General features: G+C 40.5%; 1 protein-coding gene across 1 annotated transcript in view; it reads left to right on the forward strand.

Annotated features, from left to right (window-relative positions):
- Positions 1–15,512, forward strand: part of LOC128367585 (dnaJ homolog subfamily A member 3, mitochondrial-like) — a 297,084-nt gene that overhangs the window by 252,249 nt on the left and 29,323 nt on the right. The window lies entirely within an intron of this gene.

A 15,512-nucleotide genomic window follows, 5' to 3' on the forward strand; every position in this document is an offset into this window, starting at 1 on the left:
GGGGTGGGGGATGGGGAGGGGAGGGGTGGGGGGGCTTGGTGAGGTCTAGTTTGTCAGGTCCAGCGCAGTCGTCTTGAGAGTCGGTCGTTATCTCAGGACACAGCGGGGACGAAAAACACCCCCCGGGCCACATTCACACACTTCTCAAAGACATCCTTCCTTCTTTCACTTCCTTCTCTCTCTCTCTCTCTCTCTCTCTCTCTCTCTCTCTCTCTCTCTCTCTCTCTCTCTCTCTCTCCCTCTCCCTCTCTCTCTCTCTCTCTCTCTCTCTCTCTCTCTCTCTCTCTCTCTCTCTCTCTCTTCAGTCACTAATTGAGGAGGTCGGAGGCTTTTAGATGATGTGACCTAACGAGAGGGGGCGATGAGGAAGGATCGACGGCGTTTTTTTGGAAGTTTCAGAGTGTGTCCTTTTGCCTTAGCGCTCTGGCCTGTAAACTTTAATGATCACACCCTACAAGTTATACATATTATATATAAATAGATACATGAATATATATTATATACGACGAAACGTCAACGAAAAAGAACATAAGAGGAATTTGGATTGCGGGGAGCAAAGCTCGTCTCTGTGTTCATCTCTTGAGCTCTGGTTTTGATTTTGTAGAATTTACTGTAAAGAAGAAAAAAAAAACTTTTTTATGATTCTATTGAGAGGATTGTTTTCGTCTGTCTTATTCTCTCTCTCATACTTACTCTGTTTTTTGTTTTTCTTGTTTTGTTTTGTTGTTTTTTGTTTTTTTGTTTTTTTCTCTCGACTCTATGCCAAAACCAATCTATTGAGTGCTGAAAGTTCATTCACAATTTTTTACATGTAAAATGCATCTTCTTTTCACTTTATATTAAAGGCTATGTTTTTATTGCTATTTAATTTTTTTCCTTTTATCCCGTTTTAAAATCCGAGGTTATGCAGCAGTTTTTGCTCTGTAATAGTTTTGAATAAGCGGTTCCAAATCATTGTATGGCACTACTTTTACTAGACCCCCATCATCCTGTAGCTGTTTGATCTATCTGCACTTAACCCTTTCATTACTTACATCTTCTTACACCCCTCTTAGTCTTTTTTTTTTTTTTTTTAATTTCCTTTCATCATGTACATGTTTTTAGTCTTTCGTAGCCGTCTCGTCCACCACTATCTTCCTCACATCTCCTTCAGTTTGTATAATAGGTTCCCGTTTTTGTCATTCTGTCCTTTTTAGTTTTTATTTTTAAAATGTTTCCGCTGTGGATGGTGACAGTTTTTTTTGGGATGTCATGTGCCATTGTGTTTTTTTGTTTTTTTTCTGGAAGCGGGATGTTTTCCTGGTTTCTGTAGGTTGGCCCAGAGATCCATGAGTGTTTATCAATTCTATAATCGCTTTTTTCTTTTTCTTTTTTTTTTTAATGTCTCATTAATTTCTTGATCCTTGATCGTTTTTGAGTTTATTTTGTTTTATTTGCTCTTTGCTATTTTTCTCTGATTTATTTTATCCAGAACAACCTGTTGGTATGTTGGTGAGTGACGCATTGAGGTCAATAGATTCATCTTGTTCAGAATTATGGAGTACAACATCTTTTTTTAAGAAAAGTATTAAAATAATATTTAAAAAAAACAAACCTTAATGTTGGTGTATTTGTTTTTTGTCATCTGAAGTGAATATAGTTCTGCATTCAGGGCTGCAAGTGACCATTTTTTAAATTATTATTATATAAATCTGCAAATTATTATCTTGACTAACTGATTAATCTTGTGTCTACATGTTAGAAACTAGTTACAAATGCTGGTTATAATATATATCAGAGTTCATGTTCATCAGTCCAAATTTCATGACCAATTGTTTCATTATTGATAAATCTGCAAATGATTATCTTATTATCTATTATTATCTATTATATATCTATTATCTATTACTAAGAAAGAAGAGACTAGTTACAAATGCTGGTTATAATATATATCAGAGTCTTCAAATGCCTTATTTTCTGATCGTCAGTCCAAATTCCATAGAAAGTCACTTTAGTATCACTTAAAAGCTTCAGATCCTCATCTTTAAGAAGTGGCAATCAGCTTAAAATGAACTAAAACAATTATTTGACTATCAAAATAATTAGCGGGTTAATTATTCTGTTAGTTCTAGTCAATTATTAATTGTTGTCTGATCACTGCAGTTCATTAATCAGCCAAAGGGGGGCACTGTAGAGTAAAAGGAGGACAGCAGATACAGTTCTCAATCTCAGGTACTTCATGTGTGCTTTAATGTCAGAAATATGCGGATATCACTTGATGTTTCTCATGGTTTTGATTAAGGGACATCGTAATGCTGCACAATATAATGATACTTTTGGGGAACATGTACAGGCACAAATTAAGGTCAGTGAGGTTTTTGTGGATTTCTGAATCTTTTGTGGACACAGTTGGCTGGTGTGCACTGTACCCTTAGTTCAACCACATTCAGAAACTTCAGCTTCAACACCTACCCAACACTACCAGTGGCTCAACCTCACTGTTGCTCTTGTGGCTGAATTCATACAGCCAGGTTTAACATTTCTCATGTATGTGGTGTATGAAACTAGAACAGTAGAGGGTTTTATAGCCGCAGCCAGCGATTCCGAGCTGTTTTATTTGTTCTCGTAACGTGTATATAATATTTTAGAATAAAAAATAAATAAAAAGCAAAAGCGCCGAAATGAATTTACATTTCAGAGGCCGATGGAAGACAAGGAAAGACAGGAGAGGACAACTAATCTTAAAATGCCCCATAAAGAGATAGATATGAAAAATACTGAATTATGTTACTGCTTTATAACTCACTGTATCCTAAAATAACTTACAAAAGGTCCCCAAAGCACATTTCATTCAGAGGTTCAAACATTGTACCACTACATTCACCTGACAGGTAAATGTTAGGGGTCACGTTGCTGATTTTACTCACAAAATATAACAATAAATAATAAAATATGCATTACTATTATTAATTTAGCTATCCAGCTTTAAATAAGAATGTAAAGCTCCACATTACCTCTATATCACTTTAGTGTTGAAAACCTACCTGAGTTATGAGAATCTGCCTTCTCCCAAATAACTAAATCCACCCCTGGACACAATAAAGGTGCACTTTTATAATTTGATGAACTATAAAGGCAGGGCAAGTACCGCAGCTCTTGCATGGAACGTCCCAAAACGTACACTGCAAAGGAGGGCGAAGGGTGTAGCTAAAGGGTGTCAATAGGGAGAAACCCTGTTTTGGTGAAGTAACAGGAAGAGGAACTGGTGATGCTGACTAAGACATACGACAACTGAGGTTTCTATACAGGCCTTGGCATCAGTATACTAAAAAAATATATCTGACTGTGATTTTTGAGGTAACACTTTTGAGAGGCCGGGGCAGTATTGTTTCAATCATTTCCTAAAAAGCATCCAGACTAAGTATGGAAAAACCAGAACCCCTTTTCTGCTGCTGCCTGGGCAGCTGGGTTAAATCAAACTGTGGTTGAAGAAGTGGTTTGATGGCTACGAGGAAACCTTAACAGAGCTGGGAATTAAAGATCTCCTGTCACATTTGGGGAACTGTGATGAAACAGGTCTGCAGGACCACTTTGTGACCCCGACAGTTGTGGTAAAAGTAAGGAGGGCCTGCGATGAGGTCACAGCTGGTGATGAAGGGGAAACAACTGCAGCACTTTCCAGCTTTAATGCACTGGCAGACTACATGCTTTGCTTGGGATTCTCAAAACCAAGCATTTGAAAGACGAATGGCTCTACCAGGAACAGCCAAACACTCTTGTGAGGAGGTTCAGATGGTGGATTACCAGCGAACTGGTCCTGGACTTGTGGGAGGCAATTTGTTAAAAACTTGTCATAACAAAACCCAAGGCCACATTTTCGTCTGCTGGATGGACACAATATCCATGCCTACAACATCGACTGTCTAAATTGAATGAAAGAGAATAATGTTCATGTCATGTATGTGTTGAGCAGCACACAACACAATATATACAAGTCCCTCTTTTAAAAGTTTAAAAAAAATGCTGGAATGAAGACGGGAGGAGATAACTCGGAGGTCGGAAGTTAAGAAAGTTGGAATTCTTCACCCTGTTTTGCAGAACATGGAAAAAAGGCTGCTACTGTGGAGATTCCCTAAAATGGGTTTAGTGGAATTGGTATGTACCCAGTTACAGAAGACATAATAAACGCTGATGTTAATGATCCAAGTAAAACCGCTGAAAGAACTCAGCAGCCAGCAAATCCAGAGCTATGGCACTACAGCACAGGCACCAGTATGATGGCCTCCAGCACAACAGGTACGAGAGGCTTCATGGATTAATGCGGAGGTGGAAGTGAGGAGATTTGCAAGACTCTGTTCTTAAAAACAGAGAAGTGGGCATAGAGAGAAAGCAACATGTTCCTCTGTTATAGTCATACCAATACATGAAAGAGGGGCAATAAATAAAGGATAAAGGATTCAGGTCAAGGCAGGTGGCCGCCCACCTAGAGTCTGGTTCTCTGGTTCTGTTTTTCCCTTTTCCACCGAGCTGGAGCCAGTGCTGGTTCGGAGCTAGTGCTAGAGCCAGTGCTCAGTTGGTGCTAATCCAAGCACCTCTTACGAACCTGTTGCTTTTCCACCGGCAAGGAGCCACGTGATTATGTCACTGTATAACGTAGCCAGCTCGCGCCTTTGAAGCACTTCCATGATTCACCAGTGAGAGGCAGCAGCATGGCGCAAGGCATCTGGCCTGTCGGAAACAAAGAAGAAGAAGAAGAAGAAGACGAGAGCTCTGGCAAAAAAATGATAAAAATAGTACTTTTAATCAACAAATCTTTAACCCTCTGTAAATGCTACGCTAGTCAGCTAATGAACGTTAGCCCTGCTAGTCAGCTAATGAACGTTAACCCTGCTAGTCTGCTAATAAACGTTAGCCCCGCTAGTCTGCTAATAAACGTTAGCCTCGCTATCTGGCTAATAAACGTTAGCCCCGCTAGCCGGCTAATAAACATTAGCCCCGCCCCCAGTCCGCTGACATAATCGGTTCTTGCTTTAGACCAGCAAAGAGTTGGTGCTCGCTGTGGCTCCCGTTCTGAGGCTCTGGGCTGGTGGACAAGCAAAGAACCAGTGCTTAGTCAGGCTCTGGCTCTGCACCAGCACCAGCTCCAGCTCGGTGGAAAAGGGCAATTCTTCCCGTTAAAGGGGAGATTTTCCTTGCCAAAATGAGAATTTTGGGCCTCTGTAAATTATATGAAAGAGTATGGTCTAGACCTGCCTATGTGAGAAGTGCCTTCATTGATTGATGGTTCCAACCCACACACACAGACACACACACACACACACACACACACACAATGGCATCTGACAACTGAGGAGCTTTTCAAACACTTTGGCTCATAAGAATCAGCAACAAATGAATGCTGCCAAAATCAAAGAAAACAAAGTGAGAGATGTTGCAAGCTCTCGTGTGCACAAGCTATGAAAAAAAGGTCAATTTTCAATAAATCAAGGCAAATTACTCAGAGGTGAGATGAGATGGATGAGATGTGATTAAATAGACAAAAAAAATTCTACTAATAAAAAAATACTTGTTCTTGCAAGTTCCTGTTTTCTTCCTGCATATAAAATTGTGATATGAAACTACGAGGTTGCTGCCATGCTGTTTGAACATGTTTTAATACTCTGACTTCCAAACAATACCCTGCACAATGTTACGACGCATTGATAAAGACTTCAGTTGATCACAGTTCTATTGTTTCTGTGTCTCAAATGTAAAGATAATAATAGCAAATGTACAAACAACGAAAAAAGGAAATAAAATCCATTATTTGTTTGATGAGACAATACGTTTTCAAAGGACATGTTCTCTGTGAGGGGACAACTATGCAGGATGTACTTTTACAACAGAGCAACAGAGGATGTTGTGGTTGAGACCAGTTCAAACCAGCCGCAGATTGGAAAGAAGCAGCACACAGACTGAAACTGCTACTAACACGGATCCAAAGCACGTTTAGACATCACTGCTTTGCTTTTTCAGATAAGCTTCAGAGCTCAAGTATTAAACACATCAGCGGGTTATCACACATCAGAAACCTTGGCACGTACACTCTTAATAGTATTGTACACACACTGTTATTTAAACTGTATCCTAAACTGTGTCTCCTGTGGCCTTGAGCAGTCTGATAATGCGCTTAGTACACTGATAAACCTGCTGTTGTTCGGATCTGTCCTGTTTAATGTTTCTTTGGCTTTATACAGCAGACAAAGAGCTTTTCCTCATCTTTGACTTTCAAATGAATTCCTTTGTGGTTTTGCATAATATTTGTTAAAATCAAATCCAGGGCGTGAAAGAAACCTACTGCATTTCCAACCCCCTCACCCCCCACTTGGGTTAGGTTGAGGTTAGAGAAACTAAATATGGGAAAACAGCCAAACATGACCCTGGATTTATCACGTGAGAGGGTGAGAAAACATAAAGATAAGGCATGCCGGTGATGTGCAGGAATCTCTTCTTCCTTTTCCAGATAGGAATAGCAAAAAGCACACTGAAAAAAGGGCAGGCATCAAATGTGAGAATAGTAAAGACTGAGCATTTGTGGCAAACACTGGTATGCAGTAACTGGAAGTGAGATTCAGAAATGTGACGAGGAAAAAGGGGATCTGGGACCATTAGTAGGTTAATGAATGAAGAAGTGAAATGCCTGCCAAGACACAGAGACACTATGACGAGACGAGTGCGTGAATAGCAGAAAAGGAATGAGAAGTATTAGTTACAACTGCATGTGGCAGCAGATACTTGAGAGATGTCTCAACCGAAGCTGTGTGTTCATGCAGCAGTCGTGTGATGCTCTTATAGTGGCAGAGAAGCGTGGCTCTTTGCATTCTTAGTGTCCAGTTTCTTTTGTGACTCTTCTACCATTATCGGAGTACATTTGCTGATTTCTTTTTACATTTTCTAGGTAAAGATATGTTTTACTCCACTAGTACATTGAGCTGGAGTTATTTTACAGCAGTGGTGGTGTTCACAAATGGCATTAACATCATAGTTCACACTTAGCCTTAGACTTCCTCTCCACATACATTGAGAGTGACCATTTCTCACTTCACTCATCCCTTTCCTTCCATATATTCACATGAACATGCACATCATTTCTGTTTGCAAAAACAAAATGTGTTGTTGTTTTTCGATGGTGAGGGATAGCAATTCACTTCCTGTGCCCAGTCTGCCGGAAATTAAAAGAAGACATTTGCATAGATCACTCAGGCAATATCAAGACTCTTCACATACATCTACTGGTTGTGTCTAGTTCAAAATCATTGGATGTTTAAAGTTCAACCAAAATGTATTTCCTTGTTTAATGTTAATATTCTTAGTGCCATATAGAGATAACATTCACAACAAGTAATGCACCAGACAAAAAGCAAAGATTAGAGAAGGATCTGAAGCAGAAAATAGTTTTTTTATCTGCTCCCCTACCCTAATAATTCTGTGACCCCTCAGATCAGGGTCTCAACCCCCACGTTGGGAACCGCTGCCTTACGTGATAACATTTTTGATGCAAGGCACAGAATTGCAACAGAGGGAGGAGAATATTTATATATGTGTGGACATTTATACATCCACACCAGGAAACAGCTGTGGTAGACTGAAGCAGCTGTGGCAGACATGGGGAGCTGAACAGCCCCAGTGCAGTTGGTGGTTAAGAGGCTTGCTCGAGGGCATCTAAACAGCAGCATTGGGTGAAGGCCCTTCCCCCAATGCTGGGAAATGCTGTAAAAGTTACAGAGCAGAACGTACCTTTACCGGAAGGGTAAGTTCTGCTCTGTAACTTTCTCACCAAGCTTGCAGGTCCAGATATCGAACCAGCTCGAACGATCACAAGCCCGCTCCTCCAAGCATTATGCCAACACTGCCCTCACAGTGTGATTGACTTATGAAGCAGTGTTTAAGTTGAATCTATGATAGTACAGTTTGGATAATTTATGTCGCTATTGTTGTTGTTGTTGTGCATCCTTAAAATAAAGCTATGTCTGCTTCCACCCTGTCATCACAGGTCATTGATGTCTGTGAGCTGTAAGCACTTCAATCAAAGAATGATCCTCGTCTCTCGAATTGTTTAACTTGATGTTGGGACCGAAGTTGAAACCCGTTGAGGGGGTCGTGATAACCAGGTTTGAAATCAGATTTACAATCTACATTATTTAAATGTTTGTTTGTTGTTTTCATGTGAATAAATTAATAATTCAATTCAGATTTAGTGCTTTTGATCAAATATTTTACTGCTTAGCACAGTGTCCCTTTACCATTCACTAATTTTTTCCTTTGGTTTCGACCTACTATTATATAAATGTATATCAGGTTCTCTAGCAGCTAAATGTTCCACTGTGTTCACCAGATAATTACTAATATTTGCCATTTGGTGCTGGACAGGTAGCGTGCAGTGTGGTTTTTCCTTAGTGTGAGCTGTGCTGAGATGGTAAATCTGAAACAATCAGCTGAAAGATGCTGAAACAAAAAGGTCTATGAACTGAAAGGAACTCCAGGGTCGTGCAATTCTCTGTTGTTTTAGTAAGGTTTTTTCCTGATTGAGCTTTTAGTGAGATTTCGAATGTAGTAATCACATTTTCAGATTGGTAACATTTTCAATCTCTACTACCATTGACCTATAACACAAAAACAGTCAACTCTCTACGACAGCAAATGAACATAGAACCTTCAGCTAGATGTGTTTGAGGTTTTCGTGCCTACTCTGACAAGCATAACCACAAGTTTCCTGTAATATCTGTATTTGTGGGTGTGGGGGGGGGGGGGGGGGTGATGTACTGCGCCATAGAAGACTGTACTGTACACATATGGCCTTACATCCACACTAAGAGAGGAACTGCTGTAGTCTTTCTGGTAACAGCATTAAAATAATTTTTGGGGGGGGGGGGGGGGGGGGTTGAAATCAGTGATGAGGGCAATCACTGGGACATCAAGGCCCTCCCAAAATCGATGCCAGATGACAATAAGCAAATCCATATGTGATTTACACACACACACACACAAAAAGTCATACAATTGTGAGTCAAACCCATTGCACAAGACAGCACATATTTCGGACAAAAACACACACTCGCTGACACATTTCTGCCGCTCACACGCAACTTGCTCTCATCCTTTTGGATCTTGCTGTTTTATGGTGCACGTGGTGGCCTGTGGGAGGTGATCTGGCTGTCATGCAGTTGTTGACTGGGCCTTTACCATTTCTCCGTCTCTGCTGTTTCACCACATTGGTCGAAAACGTTCATGCCCTCTTCAATAAATCACTCGGAGGTATTTAAGCTTTTCCTCCATTGTTGTCTTGGGATCCACACAACCTTCCCCTTTTCTTCCTTCCTCTTCCAAAATAGAAATTCCTTTTGTCTGTTTTGACTTTTTTAGCAACAGAACAATTGAAATACTAAATAAACCTCTTGGCTTTGTCCTTGCTTTGTTATTTTATTGATACCTTACGAAGTCCTTGGCTGCAGTGTCCTAGTTGTAATGTTTAATAAATGGAGGTTAAAACATTGCTTTATTAAAACCTGTTGCACCACATAAACTATTCATTATGAAGAGATGAGTCGATAATAAATATTTACGCCTACTAACTGACAGGTGGAAGTGTTGTGTAAGCAGGCTGAATGAGCCAACTAACAAAGCTAACGTTGACCTGCAAATATATGACGAGTTGAGATTGAACAGAGCAGAAGGACGTATAGAATATGGTCGACATATTTGACATAACACCACTTAACATTACATTTAACAGGGCCCCTCACCCAAAATATGTCAAATTACAAAGCATTACATGAGACTAAATGACCAAGTAAGGGCAGTTACATTAGTATAGTCTGATCTTTCCCTCTCACAGTAAACTACATTAATACCACCAACTCTAAAACACATATTTCTCCAGGTATGCAGACATAAATAAATCAAAGCACCAGCAGTTACGTTTATTTAATATTTTGGCCTCTAAAATTGTTTGAAAGTTATTCTACAGCTTGTCAGACAGTGACTTAAAGGTGCAATATGTAACAATCAGAAATTCCTTCTCAGTAATGAAACCGGTTGCTGTTGCTTGGGCTCATGCGTGTGCTCCTGTAACCGGTGGTGGTTGACGTGTCGTGTCGTGTGCGTTGTGTAAGATGCAGCAGTTGCAGAAACTCAGGCCACCTCACGTTTATTCCATAGACTGTATAAAAGAAACGGACGTAACATCCGTGACGTCACCCATTGGTTTGTGGACTGCTGCTCGGAAGCCAATAGTTTCGAATCTAGGCAGTGCCATCTTGACAATTTCAGGTGCATGCTGGGAAAAGTAAAAACACGGATTCTACTTATATGGACATGAGGCGGAGCCAGTGGGCGGAGTGGGGAGGTTGCGATAGGTTGCGAGGACATTGGCCAATCAACCTGTCAATCACAACGTAGCCACGCCCTAATGCATACCCTGCTTTATCGTCAAATTTAAAATCAGGGAGGACAAAATTTCACAAATGAACATCATACTGCATTGAAGAAGGCTTTAAACTAGCGATTGAGACCATAAACACATTTTTAAAACGTTTACTGAGGTTAGAAATCAAGTGAGAAGTTGGTGAATTCTCCATTGACTTGTATAGAGACGGAAGTCCTTTAGACTCCAAAACGGTCGCCCCCTGGTGGCCTTTTGATAGAATGCAGTTCTAAGTTACTTCCACGTTAGCCTCATTTCAGAGGACCGGAACTCCCCGCCTGGTTTATTCTGATCACAGAAACAAAATCCTCCCGTCAATCAATCAAACATACAAGCCTGTACACAAATCAAATGACACAAACAACATGTTAGCATACTATACAAAAACCTAAGCTGACAGACAAGCAGAAAAGATACATACCTCTCTCATGGATTACACTGACAAAAAGGGGAGAGGCAGAGGTGGGAAACAAATCTTATAGGGGGGACACACACAGAAATGAACGTTGGGGAGACAAACACTCATACGTTCCACTTGGCTGGAGGAGTAGCATATCAGGTATGTACTGATAATGTTAGCTTACCTGACTGTGTGTTGTGGTGGGTTCAGGTTGTTGGTTGATGTTAGCGGACTCAATTTCTAAGTTAACGTTAGCTGGTGTTGCACAGAGAGAGGCAAGCCATTCAATAGCGCACATATGTCCTTCACATAAAAATGAGTTCACAAGCTGTTATAGGCATTTTTTTAAGTTACTTTACAATCTGTTCCCACATTTACAATTGAAACTGATTAATACATGTAAATTGCTTGACAATTGTCATATTGTCATACATACATGTACACACATAGCCGGGTATCTGGAAAAACTGATATATTTTCATGTGTTTTTGCCATTCATCCACACGACAACTGTTTTAGGTCACTGAAACGATTATTTCTGAAAACTCCGGCCAAAGTGGAGATTTGGGAAAATGTTTCGTGTCAGCGTGTATAGAGGGGGAAATGGAGTTTTAGGGTCCTGAACATCACAGTATACGACAGAAAATGCATTAACATCAGGTGTGCAACCTTGGTTTAGGCTTATTTATGCAGGTTCATGTGGACGATGTTATTACTGAAAACGGAGGGGGGGGAATATCCGTTTTTATAAATACCCGGCTACATGTGTACATGGACCTAGTGATGAATTTACAAACAGCTGGAGCAACCCAGTCCTGGTTACATAAATAGCGCTTTATATCTGTTGAGCAGTTATGTAGGACCTCTCACAGGTGGCAGCAAGATGGATTAAATTGAGTCCGTTAACATCACAGGAGAAAGAAAAAAACATGTAGGAATTGAAAGCTTGTTGTTTACCTTTAAAACAGCAGCTGGCAAAACAGTATTAGGTCCATTCAGTAGCTGCATATGAAACAAAACTGAGAAGAAAGAAATCAATCTTTGGTCGAAGTGCTCATGACCAACCTGTGATGACTGTAGGGGGGTTTCTAAGTTGACGTGTCTCGCCACTAATGGGAAACACTAATGCAGAGTTGGGATTCAAATGTGCTTAGTCATAATCGTAATTAAAAAAAAAAAAAAAAAAGGGATAAAAGCCCCTTTTGTAGGTGGGTGAAGCTCTCTATATTGCTGTTAAGAGGTGTTTATCCTCTTGCAAAAACACACCTGCCTTTGCTATCAATTAAGATAGTTTAAAAAGCCTCTGCAGTGGAAAAAATAATTTCACACAGTGTTTGTAGTTTCTGTGTCAAAGTCAAAAACATAAACCCAGCTGTGTTTCTCTCTGCAAGCTGGTTCTCGTTTTGCAACAGCTGATTCTAATCAATTCCATATAACTTGCACAATAACTCTGAGGTCTTTGTTGTAGTTTAACATGTCATTGCAATGAGTTTTGGGTGGGGCATACCACATGTTGAACAAAAAGGAAATTATATGAAAGCGTGCGTGACCTAGCCAATGAAATATGAGACGCTAATGAATGGAGAGTATCCGTCAGCCCTCACCTTTTTGCAGAGTTGGCTGGATTGTTACTTTTTTCTGTCCATTTCGCCACAATACTGACTCATCAAAAACTAGACCTTCCAGATATTAGGTGCATTTATACTTCAAGCAACTGACACTCCTTAACCACACGAGTTATCTCCAGTTAACTAATAATGTGAAGGCACTCAAGGAGCTGGCAGAGAAAGGGAGTTTCAGGCTGTGGCTCAGAAGAAGAGACCCTAAGTGGGGGAACTAAAGGATCATAGAGAAAGCTGTGGGGAGCTTTAGGGAGGCGCCCCTACCGCTGCTCCACCACCCAGACATATCCTGGGATTAAAGGGGCGAAACATCTGTGAAGGGTGGCTCCCAGCTGACAACCCTGAGGCTGGCCCATTGGCACGGGTGGAGGTGTGACAGACAGAAACGCCCCTCAGGCTACAAACCCCTGTGCTTCTATCTGACTTCTAAAACTAAATTGCACCAGTGATTATTTAGTTGTGTTTTTATATTTAATACATCATCTTTTTTTTTTGTTCTATTCATCAGCTTTTTTTCTGTTTATCAGTCATAAAAGTCACATTAAATCTACTTCGATTCTTTTGAAACTATAAAATATGAATTTCTGTGAATGCTTTTTTTTTTAAAGAAATGGTATAACCATGAGTACTTCAGTTCAAAGCTACAAATTCAACTATTGATCCCAGAAACTGTCTGTGAAGATTATCAGTCACTGAATCAAGGAGAACTGGACTTGGTTCAAGATACTTGAAGACATTTGACCTCTCATCCAGCGAGCATCTTGATTTCAGGCTAAGAGTATGCACGCACATGGAAGCTGAAGAGGGCAGGCGCTGGGCTGAGAGTGAGCAAATGTCGAAATAAACAGCCGGCACACTGCAGGGCTCCAATGTCCACTTTTAATTTATTAAATCAAGGTGACGTTTCGAGTGGCGAGTCTGATGAAGAGCAGCAGTGCTCGAAACGTCACCGTGATGTAAGAGGACATTGGAGCCCTGCAGTGTGTGTGAGCTTCTTCAACCCAGAACTGAGGACGCTTCTTGGATTAGAGGTGAAACATCTTCAACCAAGTCCAGCTCAACCCTCCTCTGACCCCAGAAACTCATCCTGGTCCCAGATATTGGTACAATCATTTTTTCCATGTTGCAATCAGCTGTAAGTGGATTTTCACTTTAGTGGAGCATTATTGATCATTGTTTAATGCTCGCTTCTGCCAAAAGATATAATTTATGGTGCAATAATAACAAATTCTAAACATTAAATTGAATTGCTAACTGCTCTAGCATGAAAGATGTGTTTGTTCATGTAGAGCATCAAACAGGTGTGGAAGGCACGGAGGGCAATCAGCATCCCCGTTGCGTGGCGACGGCACTTTCAGCCTCCGGGCAGCTGTCTGTGACACCGAGAGGAAATAAGAGAATGGAGAGCGTCAAGACGACAAACTGGAAAGTATGACAGCTGGAACACACACACACACACACACACACACACATCCACTACACACTAGCAACACACAACCTAATAAGGACAGAAGACTGTACATGTTGAGAAAACACGCCTGTCACATCTCTCTCACGCTAACCCCCCCTACCACCACCACCACCACACACACGCTCAGCCGCTCGTGTAAACAGGAAAGAGTATCCACTTTTTCCTTGCTCTGTCTTTTCACTCATGCACCATCTTTGTCTGCCCCACAATCTTCCTGTTATTTCCTCCTTATCTTCTCCCTCCTCTCGACGCTCATTTTCATTATGAGACAGTTGTTTGCTCTTTCATAAACGCTCTGGACTCATCCATCGTGTAGAGTGGTATTTTATTCCACTCTTTAAACAATGGAAGAAAAGCAACATACTGGTTTCATTTTGTGTCCCTGATGTAAAAAACAACCTCTCTGGATTCTGCCCTCTCATCTCTGGGATGGTGAACTGGGTCGTTTGTGGGCCTCGTGCCCTCAACTTGTGAATAAAAGATGAGGCCATTGTTTCCGGAGAGTGGTGGTGTTTCTGTCGTTATCACTGTCATTATTGTGCTGTATTGGTGGCAGGTTGGGTTGTGAATCTGATCAAGTAGAGGACAAGTTCAGTTGGTCCGATGAACAAAAGAAGGTTTCAGATTGAAAAAGGTTTCACTTTACAGATTGTGGGTCACTTCTAGAGTAGTTAATGTAACAATATCCATGTGTGTATGTGTAATTCTGTCCTAATTCATGTATTTGGTCATCTTGTATATAGTTTCTTAGATCGTAAAGTAAGAGCGTCTACTTTCAGCCCAAAAAGCTTTTTTGTTTTAACAGAAAGCAATAATACAACCTTATCCTTATGTCAAATATTTTGTCTTTTTTCTGACTTTCTTTGTTTCGGTCTTTTCTTCTCTTCTTATTTTCATCCTTCTGACTGTATGTCTACGCCTTTTTTGTTTTTACCCCCAACAAAACCCCCCAAAACCTGCATGTATGAGATTTCCATGAATGAAATTAAGCTAGACTAAAATTGAATGCTGGACTTGTTATTGAGGGTTTTTTTTTTCTTCCACCAGTGTGTTGCCCGTTTAACGTTCATTAAGGATTTGAGTGCAACTCCCCGAGGGCTGTAGAAACTATAGAGGAAACTGACGTCATATCCTCTGTAATTTAGGGAGATTCCTTTATTGTCATTGTATAACGTGCAACGAAATTCAAAACCCAAGGCAGAGAACAGAGCTCAATTAAAAAGTAGGGTGAGATAAAATACATATATACTACACACACACAACCATACACATACATACTCAGTCATACAAAAGTGCCAACATAGATACATTTCGCATTCACAGTAATAATATTGCATAAGCTGATTTATTGCACTTTGGTGTTTGTGAGGTTTATGTGTTGTTAGGTATGAGTTTGGGTTTGTAAGCTTGTGTTAAATGTGGTAATGGCTTTGGAATAAAAGCTGATTAACAGTCTGGTGGTTCGGGTTTTAACTGCCTGGGAAAGCCTTTTTGTGCAGTTTTGATAACAATCTGCCGAGCTGCTGCCATACCACACAAGGATCCCATAGGTCAGAACTCTCCACCGAACAATGGTAG

This window comes from Scomber japonicus, chromosome 2 (assembly GCF_027409825.1).
Source record: "Scomber japonicus isolate fScoJap1 chromosome 2, fScoJap1.pri, whole genome shotgun sequence".
NCBI classification, from domain to species: Eukaryota; Metazoa; Chordata; class Actinopteri; order Scombriformes; family Scombridae; genus Scomber; species Scomber japonicus.